General features: G+C 43.6%; 1 protein-coding gene across 1 annotated transcript in view; it reads left to right on the top strand.

Annotated features, from left to right (window-relative positions):
* Window positions 1-21,026, top strand: part of L3MBTL1 (L3MBTL histone methyl-lysine binding protein 1) — a 2,277,156-nt gene that overhangs the window by 1,769,509 nt on the left and 486,621 nt on the right. The gene's annotated exons all lie outside the window — the stretch shown is intronic.

Genomic DNA, 21,026 nt, shown 5'->3' with positions numbered 1-21,026 from the left:
AGCCCCCAGGCCTGTTGAAAATATGGACCAGACTGCAGATACCTGTATAAAGGCATTCTATGGACACCTTCAGGAATGCATGGATCATGCAATCCCAAATAAAAGCAAGACCCAATCCTCCAAAGGCAGACGTCCTGTGTGGTGGACACCAGCCATAAACAAACTATACAATAGAAGGATGAAGCTACTAAATGATACAACAAACTCACAAAATGTGAAGGCATCACTGATGAGTATTAGACGAAAACTACAGGTGCTCATAAGATTGTCTAAGGCCATCTTTGAGAGAAAATTCCACAAGACACTGAGGATAATCACAAGGCTTTCTTTAGTTATGTTAGGAACCTGGGTGGTAATTCCCAGATATGCTCAGAGGTAGTCCAAAATGTCAAAAGAAATACCAAACACACAGACATTGCCAACATCCTAGTGGACGGGTTCACTGCTAACTTCTACCCCCCTCCACACCAAAAGGGCAAATATTTCTCCCAGCAGAGTGCTGCCCCCCCCTGACATCTCAGATGCTCAGGTAAGAGCTGCCCTCTCCAAAGCAATAAACACTGCATCAGTGGGACCAGACAGTGTCCCAGTCTGTGTCCTACATGAACTCCAAGAAGAGCTACACCCAGACATAACACTACTGTTCAATCCCAGCCTTACTACACGATATGTGGCCAAAGAGTGGCGTACAGCAACAGTGGTCCCTCTACATTTAGGTGGTGCCTTAACGGATCCTGGACACTATCGCCCCATAAGTCTGAATAGCTTGGTCTGCAAAGCTATGGCAAGGATCATCATGAACCTCGTAAATATAGATATTGGGGACCTACAGACACTGCATCATACACAGTTTGGCTTTGTTAATGGCAGATCCTGCCTCGCAAACCTGTTTGATTTCTTTGAAACAGTCACCAAGGCCACTGTCAAGGGGAAGGTGGTCTACACAGCCTACCTGGACCTTGCATAAGCCTTTGATACAATACCCCACTTGTGCATTCTAGGGAAGCTCACCAGTGTACATATTAACCCCTATGTCACTACAGATATTGCACAGTGGCTCAAGGGCAGAACACACATGGTTAGAATTGCTGGAGCCATGTCAGCCTCAAAACCAGTTACAAGTGGTGTCCCACAAGGCTCAGCCCTGGGATCTGTCTTGTTCAGTATATATTTATCAGAGGTACAGGCCAACATGGAAGGACTGTGGCTGAGCAAGTCGCAGATGACTGCAAACTGGACACCATAATCAACTTTCCAGCCAACACACACATCCTCCAAAAGGGCCTCTTAGAAACAGACGACTTGTGCCACAGCCATGGCCTCAAGCTGAATGCCAAAAACTGTATAGTCATCCCCTTTGGCAAAAACAAAGTGACCACAAAGTACCACATATGTGTTAATCCATTAAGTACAGAAGAAGGAATTATGGACCTTGGGGTACACAAGTTGATAGCATTCTCTCATTTGACAACCACATGGCCAAAGTGGTTAGAAAAACATTTTATATAGGCCACCTCATCATGAAGGGATTCACATGTAGATCAGGGGAGGACATTGTGCCTCTTTATTCATCCCTCATCATGCCCATAATTGACTACAATGCCCCTGTTGGCATGCACCTTACCAGACACCTGCAGCAACTGGAAAGACCACAAAAGTACCTCAACAAGAGGATCAAAGGGCTCAAACAGATGCCACATACTGACTGGTTAAAGAAACAGCAGCTCTACTCAGTGGCATACTGCCTCTTCATAGGCAATCTGTGCCTGACATATAAAGCCATGTCAAACCCTGACTTAATGGTCATGCTGCACCTCAGAATATCCAAATCCCATCAAGCTACACGCTGGAAAGACTTGAACCTCAGGAGTGATATACATAGGACATGCTGAAGGGACACATTCATAACTCAGAGGCTCCCTTCACTCTGGAATATTATCCCAATACAGGTTAGGCAGAGTCACTCAGTGACTGTCTTCAAGAGGAATATTAATGACTGGATGGGACATTGTAGGTTTACCCGGGGTAATTTTATGTGTCATTGTTAGACAGAGGCACAGTATACTAACCTTGGAAAAGGGCATAGCAAGATAGATTTACAATGCATGGTGAAAGCCACACACATTCTGGCTAGGTTTATAAATGCCCTAGGGCAGATAGCCTAGTATGAACCTATGAACCTATGTATCTTGTTCACCATTGGTCCTATGTGCTGTTAATCACCAATGCAATCTCAATACTATGATAGCATGTGCAAAGGTCAGTTGTCAGTCCCCTCTATGGTACAGTTGTGGAATATGTGAGTCATGTAGTAATGTCACAGCTGCCCCATGTACACAGTCAACCCTATCCCCTACCCATGGATGTACAACACATGTATGAGATGGCAACACATAGCCAAACTGTGGACTAAGCACTCTGAACCCAGTACTGGCATAACCTGTCAAGTGGCATGAAATACTACAGTGACTGCAATACCAGTCTGATGTAGACCTACACTGACAGCAATACAAGCACGGGAACACACCGGGCCATTCGTGGAGCCTAAGAATGGCATCCTGCCTGAGTGGCAGACACCTCTGCAGCTGGCACACAGGCATACGTTAGGCCTGAACACAGCACGCATAACACATAGCACACAAATCGTGTGTGCCAAACAAGCACAGTCTGTACAGCTATACAGCACTCCTGCTGTAGTTGTGTTAGGTACTTTTATTGTCCGGTACAGTGAGGTCATGCTCACCAGGCTGGACAAGGTGAAGGTCACAGTGATATGCTCATGGGGCACTATGGTCCACCACATAACACAAGCATACAGGTCAGTCAGATGCATGGACACATATGACTCAGTCATTGTCCATGCCACTACAGCTGACGTGTGATGTCCCTCACTGGAATACATGATAGGGAACATGGAAGGGCTCACTGAGCAAGTGGCACAGGCTGGTAGAACCCTGACCTTGGTTGGCATCATACCCTCACCAGGAATGCTGACATATTACTGAATGCTAATGAATTACTGTAGCTACAACACCCTAGCTGAAAGGTTCTTAGCATGCAGTCACTGCATTGCTATGGAACAACTTCTTACCACTCCCACAACAGGTGAAAACATGCAGCACCTGTTCATCAACAACATGTAGACTATATGCCCCAGACCAGGTGTGTATCCCTCACTGCTAGGTTGATAGCATCTACATCTTACACTGTATATACACATCCCACATGCAGCACCTGCACAGAAGACCACAGTCATAATGTTACCCAGTGAAAATACCATGTATTCACATGTGGCAGGCATCACACATGGTAACTATTGAAGGTCACAGGTACATATGTGTATTTGGCACACACATACATCATGTGTGCATTGCCATAACTGGTTTAATTGATGTCATGCATTATTGTGAGAAACAACCCGCACACATGGGCATTCTGTGTGAGCAAAACACACATGACATGTCTGGAATCAAAAGCCATAAATAATTGTGCTATTGTTTACAAAGGGGTATGTGCATCCTGTAGTGTGTTTTCCCAGTTGCCAAAAGGGAAGTTCCTTTCATACAAGCTTACACACACACTAGCCGGATTCAAACCCCTACTGCACTATGTTATGACACTAGAGACGGATGCATTAGCGGAGTGTGCTATTCGCATTACTGAGAAATTTCCTTTCTCCTGATATACTTATAGGGTGCTGACATCATCAGTGTTTAGAAAGGGGAATGGGCATCCTGTGGTGTGTTTTCACAGTTGCCAAAAGGGATGTTCCTTTCATACATACTTACACTAACCCCCCTTCACTCACACTTGCTGGATTCAAACCCCTATCTAATTATGTTATGGCACTAGAGACGGACGTATTAGCAGAGGGTGCTATTTGCATTACTGGGAGATTTTCTTTCTCCTGATATACTTATAGGGTGCTGACATCATCAGTGTTTAGAAAGGGGAATGGGCATCCTGTGGTGTGTTTTCACAGTTGCCAAAAGGGATGTTTCTTTCATACACACCCCCTTCACACTTGCTGGATTCAAACCCCTACCTAACTATGTTATGACACTAGAGACGGACTGCATTAGCAGAGCGTGCTATTTACATTAGTGGGAGATTTCTTTTCTCCTGATATACTTATAGGGTGCTGACATCATCAGTGTTTAGAAAGGGGAATGGGCATCCTGTGGTGTGTTTTCACAGTTGCCAAAAGGGATGTTCCTTTCATACACACACACACTAAACCCCCTTCACACACACTTGATGGATTCAAACCCCTACCTAACTATGTTATGACACTAGAGACGGACGCATTAGCGGAGCGCGCGATTTGCATTACTGGGAGATTTTCTTTCTCCTGATATACTTATAGGGTGCTGACATCATCAGTGTTTAGAAAGGGGAATGGGCATCCTGTGGTGTGTTTTCACAGTTGCCAAAAGGGATGTTCCTTTCATACATACTAACTCCCCTTCACACTTGCTAGATTCAAACCCCTACCTAACTATGTTATGACACTAGAGACGGACGCATAAGCGGAGTGTGCTATTCGCATTACTGGGAGATTTCCTTTCTCCTGATATACTTATAGGGTGCTGACATCATCAGTGTTTAGAAAAGGGAATGAGCATCCTGTGGTGTGTTTTCCCAGTTGCTAAAAGGAACATTTCCCTCACACAGACTTGCACACAGACCAACCACAATCACCCACACACACACTCTCTGGATAAGCTGTCATTCCCTAGGGCAAACAGCCTAGTGTTGACCTCTTCACCCATATGTTTAACTGTCAGATGCACATTATTTGGTGCTGATAGCAGTGTTTGCAGGTCTTTATTGCCATAACATTTCCTGTTTGTATGAACAACTTGTGTATCTGTGGAAGATGTTTGCATATGGAAATCCACTATATCATGTATGTCTCTGTAGTCATTTAAGTGTGAGCACTGGTCAGATTGCTATAATGTTGTTGGTTACTGGAATAACACGTACATATACCAGATATATGTGGCAAAATGCTAAACTGATATTTGGACTGTGTGTGTGAGCATGCCCAGTTCAGCCTTCCCATGGCATGTTGTGTGAAAGATGTCTCATTTATCAAAGTGTGTGAGCATGCCCAGTGTGAGCTTTCCATATGTTGAACTCTGCAGCCCATCACATTTGTGGATGAGTGTGAACTTCAACAAATATCTCCTGTTTATGGTTGTGTGTTCTGTGTCATGTTGTGTAGTTACTGTCCAAATGCTTTTTGTGTGAACACAACAGGGATTATACTGTGCCTGCAGGTTTTGCATGGGATACTTTGCATACAATTGTCAACATCCGTTCATACTGACCTAACACTGTAGTACTGTATAGTGTAGTGGTTCAGTACTTTCACTGTGGTGGACAGTATCCTGGCATTTAGTCCTATCACTGCTTTACATTTCCATAGTGAGCACAACAGCCTGGTTAGGGTCCAGTTGTGCACATCTGACCATGTTGCATTATGTTCATATATTAACTACTTACAACAGCCTCGTCCAACATCAGTAGTGTATTCCACAACATAGGTGTACATTGGCAAACACTACCGATGTGCCCTAGGCCATTTCTAATGCTAGTCAGAGAGTGTGTTTGTCCTTCAACACATTGTAAGTGTAGTTTGCCATGACATATGTCATGTTTAGTATACTGTGCCTCTGTCTACCCGTGACATAACAGTGATACCCAGGGTAAACCTACCATCTCCCATCCACTCATTAAGATTCCTGTTGAGGAGAATCAACGAGTGACTCTATGGATAACCTGTACTGATAGTTTACTCATTCGTGGGGGTGGCTTCTGTGTTATGGATAATGCAGTACAGTTTGTCCTATGTATGTCAGTGATGGGGTTCAGGTCCCTCATTTGCATAGCTCACTGCCATTCAGATTGTACAAGGTGCAGCATGTTCATTGATTCCAGCTTGGACATGGCTTTCTACATCAGGCACAGCTTGCGTCTGGGTGGCCAGCATGGCAGTGTGTGGAGTTGCACTCTGTTTAATCAGGCAACACGTTACATCTGTTCAAGCTCTTTGATACTCCTGGTGAGGTACTGTTGTGGACTTTACAGTTGATGGAGGTGTCTGCTGAGGTACACCCCACAGGGGCTGTTGTAGTCAATTGTAACGCTGATGAAGGATAACTGCAGAACCACAATGACCTCCCCTTATCTAGATGTCATAACATTCATGATTAGGTTGGTATATGGATTGTTTCTGTTAACACTACAGCCACATGTTTGTCCAATGCAGGATATCTATCACCTTGTGTACCCAGGTCTGTCATTACATGTTAAGTATGTAATGGGTTAACACCTATGTGGTAATTGGTGGTCACTTACTGTATATCCACAGAGGTTGACTATACAGTTTTCTCCATTTAACTTGCTGACATGGCTATGGCACCAGTTGTCTGTTTCTATGTGGCCCTTTTGTGGGATGCTTGTGTCAGCTGGAGTGTCAGATATGTTGGGCAGTTTGTAGTCCTCTGCAAACATGTTCAGGCACAGTCCCTACATGTTGGCCTGTACCTATGGGGCATATATACCAGATGGGGAAGGTCCCAGGACCAAGCTTTGTGGGATACCTGTTATATGTGGTTTGTAGTCTGACATGGCTGCAGCATATCTGACCATGTCAGTTCTGTCGTTGGTCTGGTTTGCAACCCCTCTAGTGACATAGGGGTGTATATATAAGCTGGTGAGCATATCTATATTGAACACGTAGGGTATTGTATGGAAGACTTTGCAAGGTCTAGCTATGCTGTGTGGACCACATTGCCCTCATCAGTGACCTCAATTACTGTTTCAACTGAGTCACACATGTTTAGGGGCAGGGTCTGCACTTAATAAACCCACACTGGGTAGGGTCGGGTGTCAATAGATCCCCAATATCTTTATGTCTGCGGTACATGCTGATCCTTTCCATAGCTGTGCAGACCAAGCTTCTCAGGATTCTGTGGTGGTTGTTTTTAGTATCCATTCAGGCGACACCTTTCTTGAGAATGACCACTGTTGTTATACACTGCTCTTTGGGTACATATCCTTTGGTAAGGCTGACATAATGTCTGGGAGGCAGCAGTCTGCTGGGAAAGATATTTTGCATTATGGGGGGGGGGGTTTGCACTGCACCTGTCAGGATGTATGTTGGCAATACGTGTGTGTGTTTGGTATGTTGTTTGTAATATTTGTGTGATTCAGAGCATATCTGGGAATTCACAACACGCTTCCTACCATCAGTTGCAGCAGCCTTGGGATTATCCTTAGTGTCCTGTACAATTTGTATCATAATAGGTTCATAGGTTCATACTAGGCTATCCACCCTAGGGCATTTGTAAGCCTAGCCACAGTGTGTGTGGCTTTTGCCACCCCTTGCTATGTGAATATTATGGCCATTTATGATTTACTTAGCTGTGCCTCTGTCTGGACATGACACAGTAAAGACCCCCAGTGTACATCTACAATTATCCATCCATTTTGCCAATTTCCTGTTGAAGAGTGTCAGTGAGGGGCTCTGCCTAACATGTAGAGGTATTCTGTTCCAGGGTGTGGAGAGCCTCAGGGTTAGGTATCTGTCCCTCCAGCACATCCTATTTCATTATGTGTTGAGGTTGACATCTCTGACTCACACAGCTCCAATGGCTTTGAGTTTTCTGGGGTGGAGCATGTCCATTACTTCTGTGTTGGACATGGACTTGTTCAACAGACATACAATGCCTCTGTGTAGGCTGTATGTGACTGCATTCAGCTGTGGTGTCTACAGCCAGGCAGCATATGACATATATTTGAGACCCTTTCTAACTCTTGGTGAGGTACCTTTGAGGTCTTTCTAACTGCTGCAGGTGCCAGGTAATGTACATCCCAAATGAGGCATTGTACTACATTATGGGTCTGATAAGGGAACAGTATAGGGGCACAATGACCTTTGTTGACGTAGATGTGACTCCTTTCATGATACAGTGTCCAATATAGACAGTCTTCCTAGCCAGATTGGCAATGTGACTGTCACATAACAGGTTACTGTCCACTTGTGTCACTAGGTCCCTGATTACTCCTTCCATACATAATGGTTTACCACCTATGTGGTAATTTGTGTGTACCTTGTTTTGTATTTGGTGGTACATTCATACTGTCCACTGTCTTCAGGACAGCAGGGTGGGGTTCCTGTGTGTGAGAGTGTGGTCTGTAGCATGCTACAGACTGTACAGCAGTCTTGCCTACGGTTAGTTGCACATGGGTGGACTGCAATGACGTAAGCATTGTCAGTTAACTGGACGTATAGGTGTCTGTGCTGAATATGGATACTCACCCTCCTTTTATGTTTTGTTCCAGGTTTTGTGGCATAACACATGATATGTGGTATTACCTGGTAGTGCTGGTGTGCTGTCACGAGGCTTGCAGCAGGTTTCTATCACTGGACAGACATCGATGTTCTCCATACTGGGGAGGGCCTCAGGAGCATGCATATTGAGGTTTACACGTCTGGCATTGATCAGCATTACCCTTCTGTTTCTTTCCAGTTTTGTTTTCTATGGTAGTGGGTTAGTCTTTTCAGCCTTGCCTACAAAAGGATCTCTGTAGATTGCAACAGCCTTAGGCAATATCCAGACGCCCATGGGTAACAGGTGCAAGCCATCCCTGGAACAGCAGCATGTCTCACTATGGAGTCACCTATTACAACTGTATCAGGCATGTTGTTTCTCCTTCTGTCCTGTGACTGTTTGGCACACCAGCTTTGTGTACTATGTGTTGCATGTGCTATGTCTGGAGGTTGTTTTATTGGGTGTCTGCTTTGGAGGCTTGTGTTGGAGTTGTGTGTTTGCAATTAGGGCCTCTGGGAATGTTTTTGTGTCTATGTGTTTGGTTTACAGTCGTTGTAGGTCTATGTGGGACTGGGTTTGTGGTGTATGTGGTTACCTTCTCCTCCTGACTAGTTTTGACAGTACTGATTTGGGGGTGCTCAGGCTCCGGTTTGGCTACCTGGTTGCGTCTATCACATATATTTGTATTTATTGGGGTGAGTTGTTGTTGTGTGTGTACTTGGGACAGGTGTCACATTGCCTCTGGATTCACAGATTCTACTTGTTTTGCCTGGCCTTAGTGGATTGTATGTGTGGACACATTTTATTGCCATACTAGTGATCACTGATTACTTCACTTTTAATGTTTAATCTATCATGTGGTAGCTTCCTCATTCTCTTCAATAGTTTAGTAATTGCTGGAGTCCAGAATGCCAGATGCCTGGGTGTATGGCATTGTGTCTTGTTGTTATTTGTGATTGCAGACACCAAGCACTCTTGGCTGTGTTCATGGAATGCCTGTATAACATGTTCTGCAGTGTGTCCCATATTCTGGACTTGCACAGGGCCTTTCATGGATTCCACATTGGTTTGTAGGGGCGCAAGCTATGCGTTATACATGTGTTTCACTGTGGTATTCTGGCCAGGGACTGGGGTCGGGATGTGTAACTACAGTGTGATTACTCTATGGTCTGGTCTTACCAGTGAGGGATACACTTCTCATCTTGACATCCAGTACACATATTTCTGATTATCACATCCAGTATGCTTACCCCTCTTGTGGAAGTGTTACATTTTGCATGTCCATTTTGTTTGATGGATTCTGGGAAATTTTCTACAAATGTGTCGGTGCTAGTATAATACAAAGAGTATAGTGACAAACTTCTCAAAAGCTGACTTCACACTTCTTCAGACTGAGATGGTATCCTTTAAGCCCACTGGGCCAGTGGAAACCACAACACACAATGGTGACTCCTTCACAAACGCTTTCTGGACATCTCCAAGAAAGCATGGACCATGCAATCACAAATAAAACCAAGACCCTCTCCACCAAGGGAAAGTGGCCTGTCTGGTGGACCCCAGCCATAAACGAACTGTATCACAAAAGAAGGATACTAATGCAAAACAGAGCTAAATCTCCTAAAGGGAAGGCAGCTGTGATCAGCACTAGTAAAAAGCTACATTCTCTCATAAAGACATCCAAGGTCAACTTTGAGACAAAAATCACCAAAGACAATAAAGATAACCACAATGCCTTCTTCAGTTATGTCAGAAACCTGGGTGGGAACCCTCAGATATGCTCAGAGTTGGTACACAACAGCATAAATTTCAGTGACCCGACATATATTGGCAACATTCTGGCAGACAGGTTCAGTGCAATTTTCTCCCTCCCTCACCCCCAAAAGATGATAGTTATCACAGCTGAATGTAACCTCACTGTCATCTCAGATGTCCATGTGAGAGCCGCACTCAGCAAAGACAAAAACACAGCATCAATGGGACCTGATGGTATCCCCAGTTGCGTGCTACATGAACTCCAAGAGGAGCTAAACCCGTATATAAAAATGATATTTAACCTTAGCCTTGCTACAGGATATGTACCTGAACACTGGCATACAGCAACAGTGGTCCCACTCCACAAAGGAGATGCCTCCACAGACCCGGGGAACTACCACCACACAAGCTTAACCAGCCTTGTCTGCAAAGCTATGGAAAGAGTCATTATGGAGCTCTTAAACAGAGACATTGGTGACCTACAGACTCTTGATCCCACCCAGTTCAGCTTTGTAAAGGGCAGATCCTGCCTTTTGAACCTAGTTGACTATTTTGAAACTGTCAGTAGGGCCATTGATGAGGGCTAAGCGGTCCACACAGCCTACCTGCACTTGGCTAAGGCCTTTGACACAATACCCCACTCAGGCATCATAGACAAGCTCAGCAGCTGAAATATAAATCCATATGTCACAGGATAGGTTGCAAAATGGCTAAAAAAAGAACCCATAAAGTCGACATTGCAGGTGCCTTGTCAGATTCAAAGCCAGTCACAAGTGGTGTCCCACAGGGATCTGTCCTGGGACCCCTCTTATTTGGCATTTACTTTTCAGATGTGAAAGCAAACATAGGAGGGTTGTGGCTGACACAGTTTGCAGATGACTGCAACCTAGGCACCATAGTAAATACATCAGCCTACAGAATGACCTCACAAAAACAGATAGCTGGTGCCGGAATCATGGCCTGAAACTGAATGCAACTGATGTGTAGTCAATGTCATCCCCTTTGGGAGGAACAAAGTACCCACAAATTAACACATAGACAGCAACCCACTGAGCACAGAAAAAAAATCAGACACCTGGGGACCCATGTAGATAGTGACCTCTCGTTTGACACCCATGTTGCCAAAGTGGTTAGAAAGACTTTCTATCTTGCCCACCTTATCATGAAGGGTTTTCCATCCAGATCAAAGGAGGTCATTGTACCCCTATACTTCTCCCTTATCAGGCCCATGATTGAATACAAAGCCCCATTTGGTATGTACCTCACCCAGCACTTGCAACAACTGGAGAGACCCCAAAAGTACCTTACCAAGAGGATCAAGGGTCTACAACACATGTCATATGCTTCCAGACTAAAGAAAATCCAGCTCTATTCAGTAACATACCGCCTACTTACAGGTGACCCATGCCTGACATACAAGACCATGTCCAATCAGGATTTGGTGGACATGCTCCACTGCAAGCAATCCAAATCCACCAGAACCATGAGAGCTAACGATTTGAACCTCAGCACATACATGTATAGGACATGCTGGGGGGGACAGATTCATAACTCAGAGGCTTCTCACACTCTAGCACAGAATCCCAGTTCATGTTACACAGAGTCCCTCACTGACTCTCTTCAAGAGAAATCTGGACAAGTGGATGTGAGATCGTAGGTTTACCCCAGGGGTCCTCCCTGTGTCACTACTAGACAGAGGCACAGTCAATTAATTTGATTAAGTAAAGGGGTCATAATGTGTCACTACTAAGTCAGAGGCACAATATTCGGAATCTATTCTGTACACTTATTACCACTATAAGGGGTGGCAATAGCCACATCACTATGGCTAGGCTTATAAATGCACTAGGGCAGACAGCCTAATAGTAAACTATGAAACTATGAAACTATGGTGTATGTGTAGGTATTTTCAGTCAAGCAATATAATGTGGTTTGGGGGGCTTGATATCTTCATGTATTCCAACATAGGCCTGGTGCAGTTCCTGCTATTAGGACAGTGGTCTGCAGCAAGCTATATAGTGGTAGGCAGTTTTAGCCATTGGTATTTGACCATGGCTAATCCATGCTGTTTCTTGTTGTGGTACCAACATGGGGGTGTGGTTATCCATGACATTTATTGCTAGTCACCCTCGTTTTGTAGCTTGTTCCATGTTTTGCAGCTGTACATCACTGTATGAGGTGTGACCTGGTAGTGTTAGGGTGCTGATGTGGGCTTTGACCCAGTTTTCTATTACAGCACTGATATCTACATTCTCTATACTGTGTGCGTTTACACTGCACGCATCTTGCTGTTTATGCTTCTGGCATTGGGTAGCATTACATCTAGGTTCCTATCCCTTGTGGTACCTATGAAGGTGGGTTTGTGTTTTTGTGGTTCATGATTGGTGAGGGTGGATGTTAGTCAGGGTCCTCAGGTGTGCATATGGTACATGGTGTTACATTACTTAACACATGGCATTCATGCCTCAGGTGGTGCTGCAGGGCTGCCTCTGTCGGATGCACATACTACACTCCCTGTACATGTTTGGAAGCAGGTTGTGTCATGTTAGGCGTCCCTGTTACTATATGAGTGAGTCGGAGGGGGTATCAGTCCCAGTGTTCCTACTGAGCCAGTGTATGTGCTATGCATTGCCTCTTTGCCAAGGCCAGGGCATACTGGGCACGCCTCCTTCTGCCTACTGGGGCAAGGTCAGGTTGTTCCTCCTCCGAGTCACCCTCTGCCTGTGGTGGCCTTGGCAATGGTGGGGGTATGTTTGGCCCAGCCCTATGCTGGTCCTGCTGCAGCTGTTTCCACAGGATCATATTATGTAGCATAGCATATATCATGATCATTTGGGTACATGTAGTTGGTTTGTACTGCAAGGCTCCACCAGATATGTCCAGACACCGGAACCGTGACTTGAGCAGCCCAAACACACGCTCTATGACATTACGTGTTTGTGCGTGTGCCTCATTATGGCGTTCCTGTTCAGGTGTGTGTGCATTTCTGATGGGTGTCATCAGCCACGGCTCAAGTGCATAACCTGCATCCCCCACTAGGTGTCCGTGTGGGAAGTCCCCACTGGCAAATGATTGGTACAGCTGCGTCAGATGCCAGATGTGGGAATCGTGGTAGCTCCCAGGGCAGCCAGCACACACATTCATTATTATGCCCTGGGCATCACACACGACCTGGCAGTTGATGGAGGGGAATCCCTTGCGGTTAATATAGGCTCTACCCCGCTCACCAGCTGGTGCTTTGATGCTTATGTGCGTGCAGTCTATTGCACCCAGTACCTCAGGGTATCCCGCTATTTGCTGGAAGAGACGCATATTGCTGGCCATAACCTCACGGGCATTAGAGAAATATACATGATCACTGACATGTGCTGACATGGCATCCAGGAACTGGTGCAGTACCCTGGAGGCTGATGCCTGTGATATCCCCATCATATCACCAGTTGGTCTCTGGAAGGTACCTGTTGCTAGTATTCTTAGGCCAACACATACCTTGGTTTCCACTGGGATGGGTTCCCCTCTGTTGGTTCTGTGTGTGAGGCGTGGCCTGCACAGCTCAACAATTTGCTGCAGAAGGTCTCTGTCCACTCTGTAGTGCTCTACTATCTCCAGCTCATGTAACCCATGGTAGGTGACCCTGGGCCTGTATACTCTTCTCCTTCTCCTCACTCTGGGTTGTCTGTCAGCATCTGCATTGTCACCACCCTCAGCAATTCGCCTATGCCTGATTATAACAGCTATGGGAGCCCCTAGCATTTCTGCTCTGAGTTCAGCTTTTTCAGTTTTCAATTCTGATAGCTTACTCCTTTCTTGCAGTATCTCTTGAGAGAAACACCCTGCACTGCTGTTTGCAGTGTTTTAAGTGCTGGGTTGGGCTTCTAGTCTGCCTGTGTAATTGCCTGCTTCTAATTGTTATCACCAATTAACTCCTGCAGTATTCTCTGACAGCTTCCTTGTAATCTGGTTGTTTCCTTTTTCCTCTCTGTTTCCTCAGGGGGAGCAATGTGCACACCAGCATAAGCACGCTCACAGTGACTTAAACGCGTGCACACATACTTACACGGTTTGGACTTGGCTGATTCATGGTAAAACGCGTGCACACAGCCTTATAAATTAGGCAACAGGCTTCCTGATGTTTACATTGCCTTACACACGTGCACGCCCGCGCAAACCGTTTTAAATGGTTTGCGACACGCTCCCACATGGTGAACCTGCCTTACACGCGCGTGCGCGCCAGATGCACGATATCAAGAAAGTTTGAGTGTAGGGATAGTGTACACCCTCTATTTCTTGACTTTCCTAGTGTTCTGTTGGGACACACCTCTCTCCCTGATGTCTGTCTGTCATCTGTCATGTTACACTGCTCTCCAATGTGATACATTTACTTCTATCATTCCCCCCCGTGATGTCACCTACCTCTTACTCTATTCCTCCCCCTTCTGTAACTCCTACACTACTCGAAAAGTGCTCATTAGCTATGTGGCAGTGTGATTCAGTATTGTAACCCTCATTTACATAGGATTGCCTAGTAATGTTTAGTTACATCTCTTACACTGAGCTTCCCCCCTTGGCAACCACTACACGGTGGCCATATTGTTTTTGGTCTGCTAGTCCCTGCATTGTCATTCCATGTACTACATAAAACCCACAATTGTGGGCTTATAAGCTTCGGTTTTCACTTTTAGGCAGCGCACCCTGTTTGCACGGGTGTGCGCTGCAGTTAAACATCAAAATCCCCCGAAAAAAAAAATGTTATTTTAAATAATTTTGCATCACTTTTTAATGCCAATGGCCACATATTTGGCCATTGGCATGACACATATGCAACCTTTATTTGGAGCTGACATAGCTCCGTTGTAAATTTTGCAGAAATGTACTCAGTTGTCAGCTGAGTACATTTCTTCAGCTAAAACGTCCGTTACACGGACTGGTTTGGGCTTCCTGGATCGCTCAAATACCTCATTTGCATATCTTTGAGCTGCAAATGAGGTATTGAGCATTTCCACGCCCAGTCCGTGTAAGAGACGTTTTAGCTAGTCTCTTACATGGAGGTTTGGGCTGTTCCTGGATCGGGAGGCTTACACGGAGGCTTACACTACTCTTAAACTCCGTGTAATCCTTCGTGAATCCTGCCCATTGTCAGTCAAACATTACATAGCTCATTCAGTTCCTGCCTTCCCTTAAGCCTCATTCCTCCTCAAAAAACATTCTGCATGTATTTTTCCCAGAATTCCCATTTTTCTGTATAATTTGTTCCTACCCTTTTCCAAAGATCCCACTTCCATTTCTTTTATCTCTGTTACTATAGTCACTACTTCTAGTACATCTGGTTTAGATGCTGGTTTCGGTTTTCTTGTAATTGCTTTTTTGGCAGACAGCAGAATTAAATTCAGCAAGGCCTTACTATGTACAGGCAATTCTGATTCTGTATCAGAGCTCAAAAAATAATTTCCTTAGTTACACTAATTTGCTCACCCAGTATTTCTGACAGAGTAGTCTGCAGGGAAATTTTAAAGTCTGCCAATCCATTATACTCCCAAAAATATGTTCCCATTTACTTTTTTCTTCTTCATCACATCTCCAACATTTCTAATCTACCTGAGGAAAAAATTCTCTGGAATCTGCTTGGGGTATAAAAATACCTATGCAAACACTTCTAAGCAAAGATCCATAATCTTCTAGATGTTTTTGTTGCATATTTGGGAGCCATACATAGATCCTGTCATTGTTTCTTTATGAGTTTTTGTTCTTAATCCTTTCTAACCTCCTCTGATTGAGTCTTATAATTATTATGCAATATTTTATATGCCCTAATAATTATCCATGTTTTAATAGCAGCTTCTGTTTTAGATTCTGCGAAACACATGATTACAGAACGTACCAATATTCTTGAATTAATTTATTTGTTAACTGGTTAAAATCTACCATTGCTGGTCCTTTGCTTAGGAACCCCTATTTCTTTCCTCTTTGCCTGTATTCTGATATCAATCCTTTATGGGGAAGGCAATCTCTAGCTTACAGGCCAGATGAATTCTTGGCCTGTTCCCATTCTGCTACCTTTCCCTCTCTAATTACTTGCTCACGGTACCTTGGTTCCTTTGCATTTTTTCCAGTAAATTCCAGTCCCCTCTTGCTTAATCTGTGTATCCCTAATTGCAGTCATCTCTATCATCAGGATCTCTTTTCCCCATTCCTATGCTGGCTTAGTTCTTAGAATGTGTTCTGTTAATTTATGACAATGATATTCTGTATGGCTAATGTCAGTCTCCTTAAGGATCTGCATCCAAAATCCCAGTCTCTCCTTGTTTCTTCAGCTTCCCCCTGTTTCATCATCATCATCACTTTCCATTATGAATTACACCTTTCTGCTTGTGCTGTGTATAGGAGCCTTAGCTGTGTAGCTCTAAAATACTCCTTCAAATCAGGTAATACCAAAACCTTGGAAAGATTATCTTATCCAACTTGATTCTTGCCCTTTCCCTTTATTAATTGCTATCCACAACTTCTTCTTTGGTTGATAAAAATATTTCTGACCTGTGGTAAAACTAAAGGGAGTAAAAACATTTTTTTCTGCTTGTATCTTGTTATTTATATCCATAAAACAGAGCTTCCAATTTCAAATTTTTTGTATTATCCTTTGTTTAGTGTCTTCCACATATCCTTAGCTGCCATAACAGAATCCTTTTTTAATTCATACTCCCAAGTACTTCATTTTATTATGTCCCCATAAATATACTGAACCAATTTGTGTGTAGGTACATAGATTACAGCTATTGCCTTTGTTTTATCTTCATTAATTTTGTATCCTGAAAAGACTTGAAACTGCCTCAGAATGTTCCACAGCACCAAAATATCTTTTTTTGTGATTTTATCAGATATAAAATAGTATCATCTGCAAATAAAGACATATTTTCTTGATTACCATACCAATTATATTTTTGAATTTCAGAGTCTCGTATTTTCTTTGCCAGTGGTTCTAAATGTAATGCAAATAAAGAAAGGGAAAGTGGACACTCCTGCCTGGTTCTTCTGCTCAAATAGAGCTTATCAGAGAGGAATCCCTGATCCCCGATCCCTTATAAATTTTCCTAATCAACCTCACAATTTAACAGGAAATGCAAATCCTTCCATTGCCCTACTCATAAAATCCCAGTTTACTCTGTTGAAAGCTTTCTTTATCTGTATTTTCTTACATTCTGCTTCCTCCAAATCGTAATCGTTCTTTTAATGTTGTCACATGTTTACCTCCCTCCACAAAGCCACATTGATCAATATCTATCAATTCTGGCTTCGCCTTTGCCATTTTTTATCCATTATATACATAAATACTTAATGATCATGGTTTAAAATTGAAATGGGGTTATATGAAGCTGGGTCAGATGGGTTTTTACCCTCTTTCGGTATTGCAGCTACCAAAACTTTTTCTTGGGATGTTGGTGCCTCTTCTCTTTTTAAAATGCTGTTAAACAAAACCTTCCAGATCTTTATCACTTTCTTCCTTCCTAGCTTCCAGACTTTCATTGCATGACAAGAAAGAAAATCCTTTTGTCAGTTTGGAAAAGGGGGGCCGAAAAATCTTAGGGATTCCCTGTATCAGCTTGTCCTTTACAACGCATTTTTGATCACATGTGCAGCAGAGAGGATAAACACTAAATCTGTATCCAAGGGAAAATTTTAAATCTCATTTTTAACATCACCTAGAAGGTTCTAAGTATCCATCCATTCAAACCTCCTTAAAACAGAAGCAGTGGCCATAGCCATGAAAGAAGTATCAAAAGAGTCATACACACTGGAAACGAGTAACGACCTTTGCAAAATAAAAAATAAGTTATTTAAAACACAATCTTCCTCACAAAAAGAAACTGCAGATAAAACATTCCTCATACTTTCACAATTTGTCAGAACAAACTTTTACATATGAACCTGACAATTCAAAATTCTGAAAACCAAAGTTGCAGAAGTATTCACTTTTCCCATACCTATCAGTAAATTTCCCATCCTTGTCAGAAAGAGTAGAATTAGAATTAACTAAGTGCTTACAGCAATAGGATCAGTCAGGTTTGGGAACAGTATATAAAATTTAAAAGAGTGAGGAATTGTATACCTCCTATCTGAGTTTTAGGAGGAGCTGGCTGACTTACAGAAAAAGTTGCATGTTGTAACACACATCTGTTGAAGCTGACAGAAAAGGAAAAATAGGTGTAGGTACTGGAAAAATCCTTCAGTAACAACTCATAGTATTTTCTGAGGGACTGAGAAACCTCAGTGTTCTCCAACTCAAAAAACTAACAAATTCTAGCAATTGTCTCAGAGAAAAAGAAACACCCACTGGAATAATCAAAAACTGAGCTCACCTCTAAGTCTGAATCATAAATTTGAAGAAGAAAACCCTGAATCCATCCCTGCATCTTCCTGTTCAGATTCAAAATCCTGAATCTTTTCAAGAAAATAAAGAATCCCTCTTTCTTTTACCAGAAACCACTTTACAAGAAGAATCAATAGCCTGAATTAAACCCTGAGGCAGACCCAGGAAACTACTCCTGTCTAAAGAAATTTGAGGAGGAGTAGATACACGGTTGGTTTTCTGTTTCTTTTTCACAGGAAGAATGGGGCCAGCCATGTTAGTAATGGCAACAACTGCTTCCTCAGGGATTGGCATAGCATTCTGGCACAACAGGACTAACAAGAGTGGCTGTCCTGTGCCATTGAGGGGACTCCAACAGCTGCAGAGAACGTTGCTTACCCCAGATGTTCTATGTGTTTCACTGTTGCAGTCATCACATTTGGGTTATCTGCCTGCAGGTAGCCCTCAGTCGACCTAAATACCAGAGTCTTGGGATTTCTGCATCAGATGCTGTCGCTTCTTCTATGACGTTAGGTAGTCAGGGGTATAAAACATGCAGCCGACGCCATTACATCAGTCTTTCTTGCTGTGTGGTGCCCAAAGCAGAAGCAGTTCGCAAGTGCCAGTCGGCCGCCTCCTGAAATTTTCACTTTTTGAGTTTCAGACCTGAAGTCTTCTAAAAGATAAGTATCCCGTTGGGTTTCCTTTTTTCTTGCTCTAACTGATGTCAGAAAAAAATAATAATTGTCTTGCCTGTGGAAAGCAAATACCTCACAGAGATTTTCATTCTTACTGTGTCACCTGTTTAGGCCCAGAAAACGACGTCCCTCGCTGTTGGTTTTGTGCCTTGTTCAATTCCCGAACTATTCATTGTTGGGCTTTTTTTGTCGATAAATTCGTTCGTTCTCGATCTCTGTATTGCGAAAAGGCTAAGATAAGCCATCCGACTACCGATCTTCCAAAAAAACATAAGGATAAAGTTAGAGACAGGCTGCATAGGTCCAAAACTGCCGACGACATTACCATTAAGCTAGTCGCCAGTCTGCCGGTACTCAGTGAGGTGCTTTCGCAGCCCCTGATACCAGCTTCTACAGATTCGCAGGCCTCTATTGAGACCCATTTGGAGTCCGGTATGCCACAAGGTGCTTCTTTGACTATGGAACCTGAGGATGTCTCTACCTTGGATGGATCCGGAGCCGCTGTGCAGGCACCGGCTTCTGAGGGTGTATTCAGGCCTTCCGATTTTCATATTAAACCACCGTCTTTGTTTCAAACCAAAAATACTGAATTTCTCAGGCCTAGAGTTCGCACTATGCCTAGGAAACCGACGACTAAAGCGCATTCTCAGGCCCACATGCCACAAAAACAAATGCTTAGAATGGCAGAAGACCTTATTACTTTAATTAGGGGAAGTCAGCCTTCCCCCTCAAAAAGACCAAGAACTGAATTTCCTTCTGATTCTTCAGATCAGGAGTCTGATAACTCTGACCCTTCTGATTACCAGGACATACTCTTATCTACCTTTGAGGATTCTGATGCAGAAGATTCCATTCCCTCTGGTTCCCCACCAGAAGATATTTCTTTTGGTGAAACCCTGCATACCCGTAGGGAGCATTTTCGCTGGGAGAGCCAAGACTACTCTCAGTCCAAAAAGAGACTCGGAATTTTTAAACTTGCCTCAGCACAGGCCTCTTGCTATACCTCCTGTTCTGGAAATTGTAGATGATGTCTTCTTGGAATCCAGCCTTACCCCTGATACTTTCCTCCAGCTCCCAGGAAACCTGACAGGAACTATAGAGTACCTGACTCCCACAAATTCCTCTTTAAGAATCCTACTGCAGATCCAGAGACCATTTCCCAGGGACCTAAAGGCATGAAGGGTACAACAGCCAAAAATCCTACTCCTTCAGACAGGGATTCTAGGGCTTTAGACAGATGGGGTAAGAAGGTTTACAGCTCTTGCCATCAGGGCTTTAAATTTCCAGTTGCGTATGTTAAAGTATCAGCAACATATTATGGAACTAATTAAACAGAAAATTATGTTGATTCCTGATTGTGCAGAACATAAAGATTTACAAGAGTTAATGCATTCTGCTAACTAAGTTGGGAAACATACTTTGCAATGTGGTTTTGATGCCTTAGAAACATCTTGCAGGGCTGCTGTCGCTGGGTCTGTTCTTAGAAGGTGTGTTTGGCTTAAGGAACAAACCTTATCAGATCATGTCAAAGCAAAACTACTAGCTGCACCATTAAACCAAGCAATAAAGCAGAAGACGTCCTCAAAAGGATGGAGGAAAAAGCTAAATCTATGAAAACTGTTAAAGATTTCTTACAAGTACAGCCACCTAGATTCAGTAGGCATTGGCCTTCAAAAAACTGGTCTTTTCCTGTCCCTCCAAGACCTTCTCAGTCCAAATCCAGGAGCAGCAGACCACCAAGACTACAGTCTTAGGGCATGCACAGATCTAAGCAATGGAGTGCTCCCACCTCCAAAACAGGGAGTAGTAAGCTGCCATCCTATGGTAAAATCTCATAGTGACTTATCCTTAACTCTTCCAAGCTTTGACCAAGTACTTGCACCTTTAGGAGGG

Source organism: Protopterus annectens, chromosome 12.part0 (genome assembly GCF_019279795.1).
Source record: "Protopterus annectens isolate FY-2018-M chromosome 12.part0, PAN1.0, whole genome shotgun sequence".
NCBI classification, from domain to species: domain Eukaryota; kingdom Metazoa; phylum Chordata; order Ceratodontiformes; family Protopteridae; genus Protopterus; species Protopterus annectens.
The sequence above is the reverse complement of the archived record's forward strand: the minus strand, read 5'-3'. Positions and strand labels throughout refer to the sequence as shown.